Source organism: Anser brachyrhynchus, assembly GCF_964034855.1.
Source record: "Anser brachyrhynchus genome assembly, chromosome: 2".
Classification (NCBI taxonomy): domain Eukaryota; kingdom Metazoa; phylum Chordata; class Aves; order Anseriformes; family Anatidae; genus Anser; species Anser brachyrhynchus.
The window spans coordinates 79,746,877-79,767,649 of NC_137695.1; the positions used below are offsets into that span (position 1 = coordinate 79,746,877).

General features: G+C 39.2%; 1 long non-coding RNA gene across 1 annotated transcript; it reads left to right on the top strand.

The window, feature by feature from the left end:
* The first annotated feature begins 14,933 nt into the window (after positions 1-14,933).
* On the top strand, positions 14,934-19,485 carry LOC308190828. The gene is made up of 3 exons (XR_013947511.1): positions 14,934-15,146; positions 15,305-15,412; positions 18,207-19,485. It is a non-coding gene; the product is annotated as an uncharacterized lncRNA (long non-coding RNA).
* Positions 19,486-20,773: the final 1,288 nt, after the last annotated feature.

Sequence of the window (20,773 nt, forward strand, 5' to 3'; positions counted from 1 at the left end):
AAAATCTATATATTTTGGATATAGTTCTACAGTCCTGGCTTCTGTTGCTCTGGAAAAATCAAAATGTTTGCAAAGTTTATTTTTTCATTATTTTAACTTAGCAAGTGTTCAATCAGGGTTTAAATCTGAGGGTAGCAAAAATATCTGTGAAATGGTGGTGGGAGGAATTGGTTGTTACCACTTAATTTTCAGTTCCTTCCTTGCATCAGCAAATGGCGTACAAGCACATCTGAAAAGTTCCCTTACTTAGAACAGACTTCTGTGATTGAACAGTATTTCACAGTTTTGGCTCTATATAAAAAGTAGCAGTGTAACTAGAGAAATGATCAAAGTTGTCAAAACTCTTGTTCATCGTGATTTAAAAGTAGTGTATTATGAATTCTTCTTCATATCTAGAAATTACAGAGCAGAATTTCTCAATATCATCAAGGGATTTACTTGATCACAAAGAGCATAAAAAATACATGGCTTTATCTAAATATTAATGCTGTAGTTCAACTTGTTTTATGCCTGCATATGCTTTTAAGGGAAAGAAATGCATTAGTCATAGTGTAGATTAAGGAGGAGTGACAGTGCTAGTCTCTGGAGTAGCACTCCCCAGCCAGGTTTTCTACACAAGGATTTCTACACAAGTTTTAATCCAAGTGAGACTGAGATCTTCTAGATCAAGGATTGTTGTTAGTTCCAAAACTCATAGCCTAGGAAGAAAAGTAGCCTTCTATGCACAGAAGGAGAAAGCAGGGGTTAGGCTACTGCCGGAACAACTTGAAGCTTCAAGGACAAGCAGGTGATACTGCTTACTTATTTTCAGTGTAGCAGAGAGACTGTGACTATCGAGAAAGTATTGGGTGCTACACTGGAAATATGAGGGAATTCCAGGACTGGCCAGGGGAAAACACATATGGGGACGGGACTATAGTATCAGCAATTGGGTAATAAGGGTCAGAGCATAGAAAACTTGTAAATTCACTTTCTAGATGTCTTCAGGAGAGAGACTGAGGACAGGGCTGACAGCCAGCCAGGAGGAGAGGGAGGTCTCAAGGTATATAAACTGGAGGTACTGAGGAGCAAGGATGTTATTATGAAGCTGGAGAAAGAATTATTGGGGTGAAATATTATTTCATGTTTAAAAGAAAGTCTGTCAGTAGAAACATGTGTAAGGCACAGCACAGGGGTGATGTGGGCTAGATAGCCAACCATCTGTGAGGTTTGGAGGAATACTGCAATGACATGAAGGAGGTTGGGACAAGCCATTACCTTCAAAAAGCACCTTTAAAAGAGAAGGCTGTAGACTGCAGTCCTGCTACAACATGAGCACCCCCTTCACCAGACAAAGTTGTAGGAACATGTTGACTAAAAAGATGATCCATGTACTTGCTGCATCTGTCAACAGCACAGTGATGCTGTGTATACATCCATAGATAATAAATATCCAGCATTATAAATATTATAAAACTAATAACCTAGTTGTGCAGTGAAGAGACTGCATAACCCCTTTACTGTGACTGCATTTATCTGCCTTACCATGGAGCTGTTTGAATAGCAAACCCGGATGTGATTGTTCGGTGGGCTGGAGTAGGGTCTTTGGTACACACTTAAATGCAGAACAGCCATCTATTTTCAGTAAACAAGGCTCCAATGTTACAGAGCCTGTCTTGAAAGACAGGCATTCCCTTTAAAATTACTGTACTGAGTAATGCTTTGCTTTAGTTGTTTAGTTGCTCAGTTAGCACTGTGCTTTGGAAGGAGTGGGGCTACAGCCTCCAAGTCTGCCTGCGTCTGATTTAACTCCCACCCTCCAAGCAGAAGAAGTGAGCCTGTTTTGTGCCAAGGGCTCTGTCGCTCACAGGTGGGTGTGCTCAGACACTCAGGTGGTGAGTGTGAAGTGGCGGTGCCCCCTTCCTGGTATGAGTAGCCAGCACGTTCCCTTGAAATGTGCAGGTCATCCTCCAACAGTCATGTGGTAGGGTCACAGGATTACTAGAGGTAGAACCACATAGACCCATCAGAAAGAAAGCTAGCAATAATACTGGAAGGCAGCTGAGTAGCAACTTGGTGAGGTTGTCGTCATTGTTGTTGCTTTTGTTTTGTTTTTTCAAGAGCCTGTTCTTAGGAAAAATAAATTGATTTGGCTACTCAAGCATAATGGAACCTAATTTTTCATCCATTGTCCTTGACAGAGTGTTCTGTTACCTTTACTGGGGTCAGAAGTCACAAGCCTGAAGCAAGAGTTTCTCATCTACGTCAGTACAATTGATTCATTCAGAAGTAAGGCTCTACTTTATGGTACTTCAGTGTGAAGAGACGGGTCATGCTATTTATTTATTTATTTATTTATTTAATAGAGAAGTAATAACTGTAGGTCAATATATTTGGGCAATGAATGAGCTGACTTCTTCCTGAAAGAAACAACTTAGGAATGAAAACCTGAGGCTTCTTGAGCTGATGAATCTGCAGCCTATTTCTTTCTGCAGGAAAATGTGGACTCCCAGCAGCTGCCTTAAATGTTCTGCTACACAGTGATTTGTCAGTGCTGTGACAATTGCTTAACTGCTTAGGGATCATCAGATGCAATATATATTTCATTATTGTACGCAATCTACATCAACAGGGAAATTGTGTTATTACAATGTATTGAACACGTCCAATTTCAGACAGAACAATTTTTTCTGAACATTGTTGCTTTGACTTGCAATGTATTTTTACAACTATCTCCGGGTAGACACTGCAAAGTGTCATTAAGAGAAGATGGAAGAAACTGTTCAGTTCTAAGCAAATTCTCACATTTCAAACTCTCTATTCCAAGAGCAGGGGGAAGGCTTGTGATATGTTGTTGAATGGAAAAAAAAAAATACTTGCCAAGATTTCATAATAAATAATAAAATGTAAATAAATTCAGACAAGTACAGCTTGGCATTAAAAAACAAAACAAAAACAAACAAAAAACCTGAAGCATGGAACAGATACAAGCCAAAACTACAAACAGATGTTAAACTGCAGAAATTACTACTGATATCTAAGATGCTTATAGTCAGAAATAATGTTTAGGTATTCAGAGCTTCTTCAAATTTATGAGGGACTTTGAGCAAATAGTATCTGTCAATGGATTTTCAGAAACTGAAATATTAATGAAAATAAGTGTGCTACTTGTGTGTGGTGTAGATTCTGCAAATCCCATGGCATTTTAACAGGAAGCTGTAACTAGAAGATGCGACACTGTTTATCAGAATGCCCTAATGGGGTCTAAAAGTTATCAGCTGTAAGTGGAGGTACGTCTTGTTTGAAAATGAACATTAGTTGCTTAACAGCTCAGTTACCTAATATTTTTAAAACTCAAATATTGTTCTGGCCTTTTCTAAATGTACTCGCATGGCAGGCCCTGCTCAGCAGGTGACAAAGGCTCACTCCGAAAGATCAGCTCCTCCCGTATCTCAACTTTACCGAGACAGCAGCTCTTATCTGTGGCTTCTAACCTCCTGCTTGAACTCAAGAAATATGTGGCAGCCTGTCAAATGATGAAAACAAGTATTAAAGTTTGGCTCATGTTGTCACTGTAACATCCAAAAGCACAAGCAGTTTCTGGAGCCTCACAGGGCAAAGTAAAATCCACTGTTGATACTAGCTTGCCAAACACTTAAGTCCAGTGATTCTTGTGCCTGAGCTGAAACTCACCTCCAAGGCTGAAGAACAAGAGTATGTCTAAGCATTTACGCTAACACCTAGTAAACATGGAAAGGTCCATGAACCTGTCCTTTGTACTCACCAGTTTCTGAGCTGAGGTGATAGAAATGAAGATATACTTGGCTATTTTTCTTCTGTCACCAATAGCTTAAAAAATAAAGTCTGTAAGACTGGCTTTTGGCATTTTAAAAGTAAATAGGTCTTCCTTTTACCGTGTTTGGTAATAACTGTAGGTGTCCACAGCATACTCTAAAGGTTCAGGGTCAAAATCTGATTGCAACAGAGTTTTGCACTGAGGGAGGATTTTATATCTCTGTACTACAGGGAATTATAAATAGTCCTGCAGCTTAAAAGGTAAAGAAAACACTGTGTGAACTGTAGAGTAGAGAACTCGAGAGTAAAATATTACACTTCCTGAGGATCCTTGGTTCTGCCTCCTGCATGCTCACTGTTAAGAGTTCATAAATGAGGGCATCCTGCAGAAGGAAGAGGTGCAGCTGCCTCGAGTCTACAGGCTGGGTACAGAGGAGGCTGACCCTGCATTCAAGGCAACTCACATGTGAAAATAAGCAGATCTTTCAAAAAGAGATAGAGGATCCCTTCAGAAATATAGTCTAATTTCAGCTTTCTTAGGGCCTCTAAAGTCATTGACTATTGCATCTTCCTTGAATTGTGCAGCAGTAGGTAAACAAACATTGGAGAGGGATCAGAGAAATCCCAGTGTATATAGATGGGGTAAGTTAGGGATAGAGAAGAGGGACATCAGGTGGGGTAACCTCAGATGGGCTGAATGGAGAAGATAGCTACTTCTCATACACCCTAACAATTATTCACAGGCTGTATCAAGTCCAGTTTTGTGTGGGGCTCCAAAAGAAAGACATGTAGCTTTCACAACTAGAGGAGAGCAGTTCTGCATGCATCCATGGCACTTCACTTTTGAAAAGACTGGAATTTTTCCCATGTGAGAAGGAATCACAAACTTAGGCTAAATCAAGGATAAATAGGTGCATAAGAGCCTGGTTTGAGAATTCTCTCAAACTGGTATCTGAAGAAAAGCATCATGATATGATTAAACTACCTAAGGCATGAATGGCTGTAAAAGGCAGCCTCTGGCAAGTCATCAAAGCTGTTCCTCTGCTTTCTTTGCATTTCTAAGGATGTATCTGTAATGATGAGGAAAGAAGATTCTGAAGGCTCACTTTCTCTCTGTATATTCCCCTTTGAGGTCTGAAAGCTGGCAATAAAATACTCAGTTAACATCTCACTCTTCAACAGTTCCACTAATGAACAGACTGTCTACTTAACAAATAACGGCCAGTTAAGAATCAAGTGATTGTGCTTCATGGTGAAACCTGCTATTGCAAATTCTACCTGCCTGAAGTTTTTTGGCAGGTCTAGTCTGCTAATCTAAATATCTTTGCAGGTCTTTCTTGACAGTCAAGGGTACCTCGGTGAGAGGTAACAAGCACTTAAGCAGTGTTTAAATGTCATACCTTTGTAACAGGAAGGTAGCAGCCCAGTGGAGCTGAATACAGATCTGCCAATTTACTACTAGAAATAGATTCTGTTAAGATTTATCTTCACTGTTAAGACTCATCTCAGCTATAGACTACAGTATTTCTTAACCACAAATTAATACAGTGGGTTCAAATTCAGCTTAATCTGAGTGCTGATACATATGAAAAGATGCCTTTCATAAAGCTGTAAGAATCTATTTTCTTGTGTTTTTGTTTGTTTGTTTTTAGTACAAGTAAATCAGGATATCATTTCGTTTTTTTGCACACAGATTTGCCTTTATATCTATGTGATGGCTAGATTTTAAAAACCTCTTTCAAAATTACTTCACTGAAAAAAGATAAATGCATAATGATCCTAACAAATCAGTAAATGTTGCGGTTAATGTCCTGTAACTATGAACCCTCGTGTCTTCAGTTCAGAAAGTGTTTGTGTTAATACATGAAGCTAATCCATACTGAGAAGACAATGCAAAGACAATTACAATAGTGACCTAGCATCCCAAACATCGATTAAAGGAACTGTTAGTGTTAATTCTAATGAAAATATATTTTGAGTGCTGAAGGGTAGGATAACGAGGAAAGTGATGAACCCTCTAGTTTAATATTAAATACCACTTTAGTTAAATGTTCAAGTGGTGGGAATAACACAGGAAACAAGAGTTGGCAAAAGAAGATGAGCAATGGCATATACAGCAAACTAGATTAAATTACATTGAAGATTTATGGTTTTCATTAAATATTCTTTCTCAAGGATGGAGGCACTCAGTCACAGGGTAACACGGGAGGCAAAGACTTTCAGGGCTCTGTTACAGGCTGTGCATGTGTCAACACCACTGCATAAATGCTTTCTCAGAGTTATTCCACTGGATATATCTCTCTCAGATTAATCCAGGTCTTCTGTATCATAAACCCAGAGATCTTAATACATCAGAAGTTTATGGTGTTCCTTGTCATTATCAGCTTCCAGCTGTCTGCCTTGTCACACTCCAAAGGTGCAGACTTGGGGATTAGAAAAAAAAAACAACCCTGTGGGAAACACAGTTTGATAGCTGAAACCAACTTGAGCTGAAATCACTTGAAGTCTCCAAATAATATTCCCTAGGCACTCTAAATCACAGTCATAGCTGAAAGTGTAATACTTGGGCTCTTTTGTAACTTCTGAAATCTGTACGCTTGCACTGGCTTGCCTGTACATCCACACTTGATGTATACCTCAGCATTTGGCAAAGTCTGACAACTGTTGATCCAGATCTTTAATCTCAGCCTACTATCTGTTTCCCTTTTGTAGCACTAAAACTTATGTACATGTAAATAAACATAGCTTGTAACTGTCTGACACAGCTAGGAATCTTAGGTGCAAAGTTTGCGGCTGAAATGTCTGCAACTCCCAAACTGGCTAGCTGAAAATCTGTCTGTGCTGTCTGTGTCTGTTTATGTATGCTATGGATGTGCAGTTGCAGTCAGCAAATGGAAATGGAGGCTTCTCGTAAAAACTTTTTTTTTTTTTTTTTTTTTTACAGCTTAGGGTTTTGGTGGTGTTTGGGGCTTGTTTTCTTTTTGTTTCTTTGTTTGTCTGGTAACCACTTAAATGATGTAAGCTGATATTTCCCTTTCTGGCTGCTGTTTCACTCCAGCACTGCTGACCTACAGCACATCCCGTGGGGTGGCAGAACATCCGTAGCAGAACAGGGCCCGCTTATCTCCATCTTGCTTTGTTTTGGGTGCATACCTTGCCTTGCTCCTGTTCCAGGTCTAGCAAACAGACCATAAGCTGCAGTGCACAACAGCACCTACTAAACAGCTTTTCCAAGCCTGTTTTTTTTATGTTTTCAGTTAAATGTAAAACTGCTCCTCCTTTGTCTCAGCCCCTCTGATCTGTGTCACTTAATGCTTGGTCTCTAGCTGGAGGTACGGCACAGATTTACGTGCTCCATGGTGCCTTCATGTTCCTCTTCTCTGGCCCAGTTTGGCACTGGGCAGGCTGGCAGTCGTTCATCCATGAGGAATGAGTGGCAGGACAGAGGTGACCCCAGTGTTGGGTTGGGCCTCCTGAGGCAGGAAAGGGCCCCACAGGCACCATGCAGGGATTCTGCCACCTCTTTGTCCCCTGCCATGGGGGACCATAAACGTGAGTTTATGACTGTGATTTTAAAATTGGGATGGGAGGATTTATTCCCATTTTGTTTCCTTAATGATGACTTCAATGTGTGAGCATTGCCTTTACATGTGAGTTGCCTTATAAAATGAATTGAGGCCACTGGGCATTTATAAGTAGACAATTAAAACAACAACAAAAGAAAAAAAGAGTCTTTTTTCAACTACAAGCTGAAAGAGCACGAAATTACTGTGGCTAACATAAGCTGAAAAAAAAAAAACCGACAGCTTCCCTGTAGTGGAAGATCAGTAATTACATTTCCTAAAAAAAAAAAAAAAAAAAAAGGCTATTAGCCCAAGTTACACCTTTGCAGCTCTTTCTAAAGTTTCAGACTCAAATTTCCAGATGTGGCTGCCTCTTTGGCACTATGAGCTGGCATTTCAGAATGCTTGAACTGCTGGGAAGTAGCTTGTCTGCTTCTGGACTACCTACCAGTTGTGTCTGAACTGGCTGGGAACAAAAACTTTCTAATAAAACCTGTTTGCTGTTAATAACTGGTATCAACATGTGGCGAAAAGAGAAACAAACAAACAAAGAGAGGATAGCTATTATATAGCTATTACTTTGTGGGACAATGTGAAGAAATGCTCTGAGATTAGATTCTTGCTGTTTTATGTTCCACTATGGTAAAAAGATGCCCTGATTGACTAATTTTCTTGTTGCTTTCCTGCTTTAAATTTTGAGGCTCTCTTTAAAAGACTGATTCTTTTTTCAAGTGTAGTGATCAGAAAGTCAAGCACCATTTGGCATAGCAAATAAATGGAAAACTGATGGATCGTGTTCATCTGATGTTCCAACAAGCGCTTAAAAAAAAACACAGAAAAACAAAAAAAAATCTTTTTCCCCCAAGTCTCCTACAAATTTAGTAAAAGAAACACTTGAAAAGACAGATCTATTGGAGCTGTTCCTAAGAGAAGAATTGCATACTGAAATTTGACTTCACAAATAACTTTATGGATGCCTGTAATACTTCAGTCTGGTGGAGCAAAATGAACCTCTGCAAAGCAATCAAAAGTACTGCACTAATCTTACTTTTACTTGTTGATACAGTTCTTCAGCTTTTAAAACTGTAGAAACAATTAGGATCATCTTACTACCACAATGACATTGCCCGAGAGACAGCCCTACAACTTCCATCTCACATTACTGAGGCTTCACTCTTCTGTGGTGACACAGAGCTGAATTAAATTGCCTGCTTCTCCTCTTATTCCACCCACCTTTGCCTATTACATCAAATGATTCTGGAAACTGCCATGTCATCTCCAGGGCCTGAAATGTATTGTAGAGTGCGTCTGCTGGAGGAAAGGTTGGGAAGGACGAAAGAAGGAAGCAAAAGGGGAGAAATTAAATATATTTTTTTTTTCCTTCCAGGAATTCGTAATACATTCACAAAGATTATTTCACTTTCTTTAATCAAACACTTTTGTACAGTTGACACAGATTTAACTACAGTAAATGGATACATCCTTTCTTTTTTACATAAGTGTAAAATTTTAAGTGACCAAATAAATGCAGAGGCAGGGAGAAGGCTTAATCAAAGCTGTAAATATGAAGTGTGTGTGTGTAATGCATTTTCATTCATTTTTAGGTAGTTATTCTTTGATATGGTTATTATAATTCTAAATTGTACTGGGAAATTCAATTACTTCTACCTAAGGTCATGAAAATCCATTAGTAGTAAAATGTATAAAGAGCCTAAAAAATTGCTTTTCTGCTTGGCCGATAAATTTGGTACCTTTGTAATCCTAATGCATGACCTCAGGTTATCCAAGAAGGCCATCTTCTTGGATAAGGTGAACTGAAGTCAGAGGATGAGAGAAGACTGATTCTTTAAATAAATGGCCTTCATCCATATAAATATCATTATATATTTACTGGATTACACATAAGAGATTTTTTAAAGGTACAGTTGCTTCTCTTGATCTGCCTGGAGTCTTTTGTAATGTTCTTTAATTTTCTATCTTCTTTTGGTTACTTTTTAAAAGAAAATGGGGAAAAAAAAAAAGATAATGTATCAATTTGAAAAAATTGTAAATACCTATTTCACAGAATCACAGAATATTAGGACTGGAAGGGACCTTGAAAGATCATCTAGTCCAATCTCCCTGCCAGAGCAGGAACAGTAATTTCTAATGTTTTTTTTTTTTAATGTATTTACCTCAGTAACAACCTTAATCTCTTCCTATATACTATGTCAGACATAAAATTTTATTTTTTTTTTAATGCAATCCTTTTACCATCTAAAGCTAAAGTTCCCAGCCATAGCACCAGAGCACATAACTGCCCTAAGCCCCTTTAGGTACTTGCAGAGAATGAAGGGCATGAACAGCAGTATGAATGGCAATAACTTAATTCACAGCCGATTCCCCTCACTGCCAATGGGAAGCTGGCTAGGATAAATCATTAGAATAATTTTCTGTTAGTGTGCTTAGTGTTTCATTTAAAATCTTCTTTTGGGGAGGGAAAATATGCTGAACAATTTCTACTGTTTGCTCATTTGGCTTGCTACACATGCAACTGTCTGAGTCACGCTCGGACTGCCTGCAAATGGAAGTGCCCATTTAAGTGCATGTCTGATCTGTTTGCAAATGTGACCCTTAGCTATGACTTTACTTGCAGGTTAATGCCATGCTGATGTTAATGGGAAATGTTCATGTAGCCCAAAGCTGAATTTTTCAGGCTAAGATAAAATAGCAGCTGTCCACATTTGGAAGGCAGTCTTTGCAAACCAAAAGAAACAAGTGATTTTGTCTTTCATACATTGTGACAGTATTTTTATAACATCAGACACTTATAAGTTAAGAGCAATGGAAATAAGATTGTGCACTCAAATCCAGTTCTTCCTTATTTAGTTTTTAAAACAACCTGGATGTGTCCTTCTTCCAGCAGGACCACAAACTCATTGTGCACCCATCTGGAATAGGAAAAACGGAGTTGCAGTGAAAAAAAACTTCTTACTTGCAGTTCCTTTTCTTCATTTGCTGCTTATTTTGGAATCCATCTACAGTAGGGCAAGAAGGAAGAAGCTTTTTTTTTTTTTTTTGGTAAGAGGTTGCCAGATCTCCCTCTGGAGATTCTTATTGTACAATGGAATTGGTAAGGTGCTGAGAAATTTCTCAAGAACAAGGTTTTTGTGAGTGTTGACTAATAGCACGTTCCTTATATTCGACATACCTAGGCTGATCTAAGTTTATTAATACTATCCTGAGATTCTCCAGAATTACAAAGCTTTTCAGCAAACCCAAAATATTTTGCACACCACAAGTATTTATACGAGTACTGGAAGTACAGTTCCTTATCTGGAAAGCAGTTGCAATAGGTTGTAGACTCCACCTGAATGGCCCATTACATACATTAAATGTGAAAATAGTCTAACAAATAAAATGTTTCACTGACAGTTATAAAACATCTCCAATGCTTTTGATAACTATTATTCTATCCAGTTATTTTCAGGTGTTCTTCATCAATACTGACAGATATTCAAGAAGGTTCTCAAGGAATATTTTGTTGTAGATAGTGAAATCATGTAGCTCATTTATTATCAATGCTATTCAACAGAAATTCTGGATATCCTTCCAATATAAAGGAATGACTCTGATGTAAACAGCAAGATGCAGGCTGAATTTTCCCCAGATGCTGATATCAGAAGGTGATTTAACATCTCATTATGCACAGCATTGAGGATACTAAGAGTTTCTTGAATAATGAAATAATTTCAAGATATTATCCACCTACTGTAAATTCAGTTTTTGAACTGCTGCCCCCCTACCTTGAAATATTTACTAAGTTTCTGTGGTGCATTAGCTATGAAGTATGATTTATTCTAATTTCCCTTACAATATTTAGCTTTAAGTTTGTATTATATAAAAATCTATATTTTTTCTTAATACTAGTCTCTTTTGTACAATGGTCTTTTACAAAGGTACTACATGAAACAGAAGATAATTGGAAAATAAATCAGAAAGTAACACAATAACTGCTAAATATAATTTCTATTATGTGTTACTGGGATCTCAACATCTTAAAACCTATGTTTTTTAATAATGCAGGAAAGTATTTCCTCCTCCCCACCCCCCCTTGAATTCAGGTGTGAAGTCTGCTAAGTGAAAAATTAAGTTGTAAAAAAATATACCAAGGATAAGAACCTTTCACTCCTATTGAATTTTCAAGGATGGTATGTTAAAATATGCTAAGTCCATTAGTCTTTAGTTTTTCTTCAGAGGGAAACCTTTCCCACTGAGCAACCTTTTTTTTTTTCTTTATATATATATATATATATATATTTTTATTATTTTAATTTTTTTTTTGCTTGGCTGTTATTTTAAAAAAAATGTAACTGTAGACCTATTGTATGCTGGATGTGTTGTATTATACAACTTGTGCTATGCAGTTGGGCAGACTGACACATTTTTGGTTATTTGTAGAAAAAAAAACAACATGTAGAACAGAGATCTTGTGTTACACATGATTTTGTGTACCTCTGTATAAAAGAAAGCTGGGGCTGTTGACATTAAGAAGAGAAGACTGAGGAGTGACTTAACTGGCAAATAATCAGGTCACACTGGAAAAATCTGTTCTGTATATCCACAACAGCTAGGGCAGGAGAAATGGGTCTAAGCTGTGGCTAGGAAAACTTTTCTAATGGTAGTATACAGAAACACTGAAATAACTAGCTGGAGAGATTTTGGCATTTCCCACATGGAAACCCCAGGGTGCAAGAGGGCCTCACAGGTTAGGAATGACCCCGGTATTGGTAGTCCTGCAGCAGCAGGAGCAGGGACTGGGCCATGGCTTGAGGATGCTTTTGGCCCCGTGGCTCCAGGTTACTCCAGAGCGGTGTCAGGAGGGGAGATCTCTAGGATCAGGGATTCCCTCATTCTGCCAACATGCACCATGGTCAAGAAGACTGCGTGCTCTTTGTGTCAGCCACAACTCTGGAATGACCGACTCAGAGAGGAAGTTACCCTGTGTCTCAAAGCAGCTACATCTCAAGAATTTCTATCGACAGTCCAGGCTTCTTTCACAAAATCCTAACCAAAGCCACAGTAGAATTCTGTTTAAAGTGAAAATTGAACACACGTGTCAATTCAGAGCATGTAATCAGCTCTATGAAAACCAGACACAAACACAATTTGAAGACTCAACTTTTCTGTGCTAAATGTGTCAGGGAAAGATTGTTTATCTGTCTTGACCTCTGTACTCATTAAACATGTAATAGCTTTTTTAATGTTGAAATTACCCTCCATACTGTGCAGTTTTTCTAATTTTCTTCCTGTTATTTTTATTTTTATTTTTTTCTTAACCACAATCTTGGGTTCACTTTCTTTTCCCAGCCTGTAAAGCAGAAGAGCATATTGACTTAAATCTCTTGCCATGGTCAGGTTGAGTGGAGGACCAAGTAGCGGTATTGATTGTGACTTTGTTGGCTAGAGCTAAGGTTCAGTGCAGAACGTTATCAACTGGAAAGCTTAACTTCTGAGATTAACTTCAGCATTGCAGTATGTGGGTATGTTACCATGGAAGCATACTTGAGAGGGAAAACTCAGCTGCAGAGAGGGAATTATCTCCAGCTATATTGTGAGAGTTAACTTTTACAGTGGTAACCTTTCTCTTTCAGAAAACTCTTTAAGACTGTAAATCCAGACCGATCCAGAGCAGCATTTCATGCTTAGCCCCAATCACAGGATGAAGTGGCAATAATCCCCCAGCTGTCTGTAGAATTGAACTCATTGTAAAATAAATCCCAGGCAAAGGCATTTAGGCCAGAAAGGTTTCTACTCTAGTAGAAAACTCTGATATCATATAACATAGAAAAAACAACATGATATGCCAATATAATTGGCAAAGCACTTAGTGGTCGGCATATGTACGGAACAGGACAAGGTGTTTTTGTCATTTGATTTTGTGCCTCCATGATTTCATCATAAAGCGGTTAGCTTTGATCTCAGAGGCATATATTTCTGTAGAGTCTTAAGGTTCTGGAGCCCTAATACTTAAATTAAATTAAGTTCAAACTGAAAATGACCAGAGTTTCATATATGTAATTGTGCAGAAATACATTTGTCATCTTTTCTTCAAAAACAGAGTAAGAGCTAGGCTTATAGGTGCTTTAAGATAGCTCTGCAAGCAGTCTAAGGGAATTTTGAAACTGGACAACCTAGGTCTAAAATGTTAAGACACACCAAAAATACTGTTCCATAAAACTTACCAGAAAAGGCAGTTTTGAGTGGTGCTGATATATCATATTTCTTGTGTGTCATTCAGAAAATGCACTCACATTCACTTACCTTTGGAAGTTGTTGAGTGTACGTCCTTTAGTATTGCTGTTTTAGCTGGTACACTAGACCTCGGGTAATCTCCAAGCCTGTATTTCCATTCTCTGAACACTTTGTCACAGGGCTTGAAAACAACCCTTACTTATGGGAAGCAGTTTACTCTTGTGCAGCATTCTCCAATAGAGTCCTATTGGAAGGATGCAGAGGCAGCCTGTGACTTACTATGCATAGTAACCTACAGAATGTATTGAACATGTTTGAGCTCTATTTACTCTTTCAGTGTTGATCTAGCTTCTTGTATTCTCTTCATTTTGTCCCCAATTTCTGCCTGGTGACTGAATTTCCTCTGACTTCAGTGAGATCAAGATTAAAGCTGTATGTCAGGGCTGAAATCCAATTAAAAACTGGCAAATTTAAGAGGAAGGACTGAAGTGTAATACTTGGTTTCCATCAAATAATCCAGGGTATATGTTGCATAAGCCTGTGCTAATGGAGACAGAGAACTACAGTCATCAGTAAACCCAGGTGCGCATTCTCTAAAAGATTTTCTTTTTCTCTTGTTTATAAATTATACCATAATGTGTTTGCTTGCCTGATCTCAAAACAAAATAAAGCTTAAATCACTACAAAAAAAGTATTTAATCACCCTAATATCTTCAACAGGAACTGAGCTAGGCAATCTGTTTCCAAAGGCAAACAAGTCACAAAGAAAAACTGAAGAGAACTGGAAAAAGGAACCAAGAAAATAATAAAAATATAAATTTATCTCCATTTCTACAATAAACATAAGAGCAAATAGCTGACAGAAAGTGTTGAGAAGTTTTGTAACTCCATGAATTTCTTTCTACCTTGCTTCTTCTCTGTTCCGCTGTTTCATTCTGCTGAAGCAGAGTCTTTCACTGAAGCTGTGTCAAGGGTCCTTGTGGCTCACAGCATTATCTATTTCTAGGAACTGAAAATGAACTTTCTAACTGACTGCTGGCTAAGACCGGCAAATCTTAATCAAATCCCAGGTCATAAATAGATATACTGGAGGTCATCTAGAGCAACCTCCCACTCAAAGCCAAGATTACTGCCGACGCTGAGTAAGCTGTGGCTACATCTAACCGGGTCTTCAAAACTTCCGACAAAGACATGTCTTTCTGCATAACCTTTTCTTGTGCTGCTCTGTTTTACTACTGAAAAAGGTTTTCTGAATTTGAACCTCTCAAGCAATAATTTGTGACAGTTGTTTCCTGCTGTGTCTGGACCTATCAGGGAGAGGTTGGCCCCATAACCCTTCTGCTGCTCTTTAAGTAGGTCTACGTGATCCTTAGCCCATTCTCAGCAATGCACATGCCCATGGCCCCTGCCCATCACGGTGGGTCTCTGTAGGACCTTTTCTAGTTTCTCCACAGTTCCAACTGTGATGTGTAGGGCTGGATGCAGTATTCCAGGGCAGCCTCACCAGTGCTGAGCAGAAAGGGGTGACAGTTTTCCTAAGTCTGCTGGCCATCCTCCTCCTAATGCAGCCAAGTGGTTAGTTTGCCTAATTTGCAGTGAGAGCTTAATTTAATAAATACTAGATTGAACAGATTCTGAAGAAATTTGCTATGGATAACAAGAAAATATCTGCAAGAAGGCTGAATGAACAGTGCATGAGATGTCAGTTTGGGAACTGGTGATGTGTTTGGCAGGAGTTTCAGCCAGATGGAAGAAGAATGGCTTCTGTGGTCAGAAGGTTAAAGGAACAGGGAAGGTATGAAACAGAAGTGAAGAAACTGAGGAATCCACCATGCAGACAGGTACAGTAGCGTGGTTGTGGTCCTTCTGTAGTGTAAGGGTTCCCATGTGTTTCTTGTACCAGAGGGGTTTGGCATTTGTGAAAAAACACTTGTGATGCAAAGTCACACTTCTGCGTCAGGAATCTGTGTGTGGTTTTTTGTGTGTTTGTTTATTTGTTTTGTTTTGTTTTCATTTGGTACTGATATTCAGTCCTTGCCAGTAGTGGCAGATGAGGAAGGACACTTCTGAAGAAAATCTTTCTTGCAAGCCAAGGACTGCAAAGCAAGAATGAGGCATAATATGTTGCTTTATGTAAAAATAACAAAATATATTAAAAAATCCCTCCTCCTCTCCTTTTCCCTTTTGCTTTTGTTACCTAACCAAAGATGAAATGAGCAACATATGACTAATAACAGTCAGGAAAATGGAAGGGGGAGAAATTTGAAAACATGAGATTTGGCTGTGGGATAATTTCTTATTTATACTTTCTTTTCAGTGTTATGCCTAGTTTCATGTCGGGTTTGTGGCATCTCAAAAGCCAGGTGTAGTTTGCCTTGATGTAGACACACAGTGTTAAATCACTCATATCTCACAGGCAGGTGGTTATTTTTTTTTTCACTGTCTTTATTAATGACCAAATCACTAAGTTTTAGCATGAAAGCTGATAAGATTACATGTGGAAGAGGGCCTCTTTAAAACAGAAAGGAGAATAGTACAGTACCGGGTGCTCTTTTTGTAAATAAATAAATAATCGGCCTTTATCTTAGGTGGCAGATCACACTGGCAGCAGATTCAAAACAAAACCCAAGCTCTGGTTCAATATCAGTATGTATGTATAGCGCTTCCACAGGAGACGCACATGGTGGTGGTGTACCTGTGTTCTCATATGCTGTACTGAAGGGTCAAGAGTTCCTGTAACAATCAAGTGCAGAAAATGCTCTTCAGATTATTCTTCCCCATGCACCTATACTCTCTCAGCATGAGTCTTTGGCAGATCTGCATTTACAGAGCTAATTATCCCATAGGAGAAAAATATTTGAATAAGCAGTCCTCGACAAGAAGCCTCGCTCCCAGTGAATGCTGGAATCAGAGAGGGAGGTGCTGGCACAAAAGTGTTCCAATTTTTGCTTTGTTGTTGTTGTTGCAGTAGTGCTAGTCTCTTCACCCACCTGAAGCCTCCTGAATATGAATGAGGTGCCAGTGCTTGGTAACTCGGTGTGTTGAGCTGTTTGAGCTGGATTTGCAGAGCATTATCCGTCTCCATTTACTTGCAGCCAAGAGCTGCAGTTAATAGTGAACGTGGCACTGAAAATGTTAATTCATGTTTACAAAATGTGAACAAGAAAGCTAAGTATTTCTACCAAATCTCATACTTTGGAACTAAGGAGTTAGGAATCTTATACTGACAACAGCTGGAGACACTCAGGTAGAGATGCTTGATTTTGCTTCCTCTTACCGAGATATTTTTCTTTTCACACTGTCTAAACCCTTGTTATAAAAAAGACTTCTGTATGCAAAATGCTGTCCAAGTAAACAAAAACCAGCTGGAAATTCATGTGGCTAATTCAGAGACTAAGACAAGATAACAAATAAACATACCAAAGAAGGTTACTCAGGAAAAGTGAGACAATAGGAGACAAGCAACAGCTTCATCACCTTTTGTGTACTGAAAGGCCATTGCTTCTGAGTGCAATTAAGAGGCAGAATCTGAGCGAGGTGTAAGAGGTGGGATTAGAGGTTTAGAGAGGTCCTGCCTGTCCATGGGGACGGTGAAGAACACAAAGATAGAAGATTGGAAATGAAGCAACCTTCGTGATGATGTTCTGGTGCAACAGAAGACCAGGTGATTTTTAATTTTTACTCTCCAACAAGTGTTTATCTGAGTCAGATCTTATGAAATCCATTAGTTCTCTTTCAAGAGAAGAAGAACACATAAATGGATAGTAATGTGTCATTACTGAAAATGAATATATGGAAGAAAGGCAGTAGCAAGTGGGTTTTCATCTAAATGGTACAGGCTGAGGATATGTTGATATGTTGCAATAAGCTATAATTCAGCAGAGGCTTTCTGAACCAAACAGCACTCAGTCCTTTACAGTTTCTTATTCTCTTATTTTCCAGAGTGATATGGATGCCTTTTTTTTTTTTTTAAAGTTGTTACTGTTCCAGGACAGGAACTGGAACTCCTGTACTTTCACAAGGATTATGGTCAGCATGCAGAGGGATGGAAATACATGTCTGAGTGTTGTTGACAAACCACACACTGTATCTAATACCAAATTGATTTGGGTACTTCCAGTTTTCATGAACTTGTACTAGCTGAATTAATTTGAAAGGGGAACCCCTTTTTACCTTGATACAGCTTGCTGAGGAGGCAATGGGGATTAGGTTGTGGGAAAGAATGAAAGCCAATTAAAAATAATCAAAATGAGGAGACTTGTTGAGGAACATACTGCTTCTGTGAGCTGGTGAGATTTCGGAGTGTGGGAAGAAGGACTTTGTGATCAAGCAATAGCTGGAGGTAGGGAGACTGCCAAATGGAACTGGCAATCAGCAAAAATCAGCTATTAATCTTTGAAACGCTTCTCACTTGGATGACAATTTCCCATACATAAAAATGCTCCTCTACATAGCCAGTCATTATCAGAGTGCTCTAACAAGAAAGTTTGTCTCCACTGGGTTGTTTCTGCTTGGGAGGGATGCGTTGGGTTAGTTCAATACGTGAAACGTGACCGTGGCCAGCTCTTGCTGTGCTAACAGGAAGAGTTACTCTCCCAGTTGCCTGTCAGCATCCCTTCCCCATGTTTCTTGCAGGTATGTCTGTGCCTTGCCTTTGCGTTGCTCATCCAGATTTTGTCTTGCCTCCTAAGTTTCCTGGCCTGCTTAGGGAACTGCCTCACTGCTGCAGCTTCACCTGGCGATTGCTGGTCCATGACCAGCTCAGCCCATGACTGGGCTCAGCAGTGGCCCCAGCCCTCCTTGGCTTGGTGCACTGGAGCACAGGGGGGCTGTGACCCACGGGAAGGAAGAGGAGGGCAGAGTCCTGCTGGCCCATGGGCAACCATTTCCCCAGCTGGCCTGTGCCCATGTGCTTCTCTATAAACAGCCTGCGGTGGAGTTTGTAACATATATTTTTTACTGTTGCACAGAAACAACTATTTTCATTTAAGTTTATTTTCACAACAGAGATGTAACAAAGTTCCGGTGTATATTCTGAAAGAAACATGCTGAGTGTTTTTGTTTTTTGTTTTGTTTTAGGAGTGAGATTCCTGTGCTTCTTTATTTTGATTATCTAATAGAAGTAGTCTCTTCCTACTGTAGTTCATTTTTACTGTCTCTCAAATATTTTGCATTGTTTCTCATTCCACCACTGACTTTCCAACCAAGTTTTATAATAAAATACAAGCCAGAGTGAAATACTTCTCTGAATAAATATCAGGAGTGCAAAACAAGTAGTCTTAGTAGCACCTACTTAGTGTACCACAGTACTTCATCATATGTGTAATGCCTATGTATAGAAGTCTTCAGCAAGATGAAAAGCCTAAAGGAAGTAAAACAATTTCCATTACTAACTGTTTTCAGACTGTCTACAGAAGTGCACTTAGTTTTGGAACTATCACATCATTAACACAAACTATCAACGGAGCTCCCTCAGTGGGGAAGAAACACAAGTTAAACCCAACAGAAGTCAGTCAGGTTTGTGGAAACTCTGTGCAGACATAGTTGGAAGTTTCCACATTATTAACTCTTACTGTCTGTCATTTTTTGGCATACAGTGTATGAAAGTAAAGTACATATAAATTATTTTTGTTAACATTCACCATGGGCTGTTCTCAGCTGCTGCAAGCAGAACACTAACAAACATATCAGTCTTCTTCAGCTTTTTCTAAAACATCTTAAACTCTTCAGGTAGCAAACATGATTATTTTCTTTACATGTGAGCAGATGAGATATTGCTTTGTGATGGCTGGCCAACGTACAGGGGGATAAACAACCTAACAGAGCTCCCCTTCAGCTCAGTGGTGTAAATGTTCAGCGCATTGCTATAGCAACAACCCAAAATGAAGAATTCACTAGTTCCTCCCACTGGCATCTCTTAAATTACTCTGTGTTTTGGAGGGGAAGGAGATGGATTTGGTTGTTCTCGTACAGGCAGGCTCGAGAAAAAAAAAAAAAAAAACTTAGCCCCTTTGATACTCTCCAAGATGGGCTTGGGCGTGTAAGTGCTACCAAACTCAGACACCTGCAAAGGCCATCGAGAGCCCTGTGACTCTCCTGACCTGCTGCCAAGTCCCAGAGAAACCTGATGCCTCGTAAAGCCTGTATTTTCTAAATGCCCAAATAGAAAAAGGGTTGCAGCCATGCAAAAACAGTCTGTATGTTCCCCATGGGCACTACCCTGGGCGGTGGGAGAGTTCTGGGTCACAGCAGTTATTTTTGCAACAGCAGTGATGCAAATCCATTTCTTCCCCTCTGCTCTGTGATGCTGCCCCTCCTGCTTTTGAGGATGCCCCAGGTGCCTTCATGCAGAAGTGCCATGTTATGAGGAGTTGACCACTGCTCTCTAGGGTGTACCTTACCTACAGCTCGTCTGCCTGGCTGCCTGGAAAAATTAAATATTTAAGGTGGTTTGGAACAGCTTTGACCGTACTCCTGAATACAGATTTCTTAGTCTAGCTTTTTCCCTTAGTGTGATGTTTGGAAATCTCCATCGACATGAGAGGAAATTAAAAAAAAAAAATAAAAAAATCTGCTGATTAATCAGTCATGTTTTTTCCTCACTTCTATTTAAAATGCCCATCAGCAAGAAAATTTTGAGAATGAAGACACCTAATATGTAAAGGGGAGAGAGGGGCTCAAAACTGTTAATCTAGAAAGTATTGAGGCCTCTCAGCTCAGAATTAATATTAAAGTTCAGTACTTCTGATTGACTCATATCATTTACAAGATACCAGTCTCTTGAAGGAGTCTTTACTTTCAGATGCCTTCACTAGTTGAAGTCATTACCCTCTTTCACTATCCATGACTTCAAGGCAAATTTGGAGTCAACAGAAGTAATAGCTAGACCAGAAATTTTGTAGTTGATCCCATCCTCATTTTTAAATTTTATTTTTTATTTTTTAAAAACAAACACTTTTTTTACAGCGCCAGAATAATTGTATTCAAACCTGGGCACCAGCTTTTAGAAGAAATATATTCTTGCAGTTTAGTGTAGAATTAGACTCTGAATGCATGGCAGCAGCACGCAAGCAGAAATCAACCTTTGACTAAGCAGACTGGAAAGTAGCAGATAGTTAAGAACGAGGCTGCCAAGAGTTAAACAAAATGCTGCAGGAGTGTGTAGCACCTGCAGTTGAGATGTGAAGCTGTAGTGGCGGGGA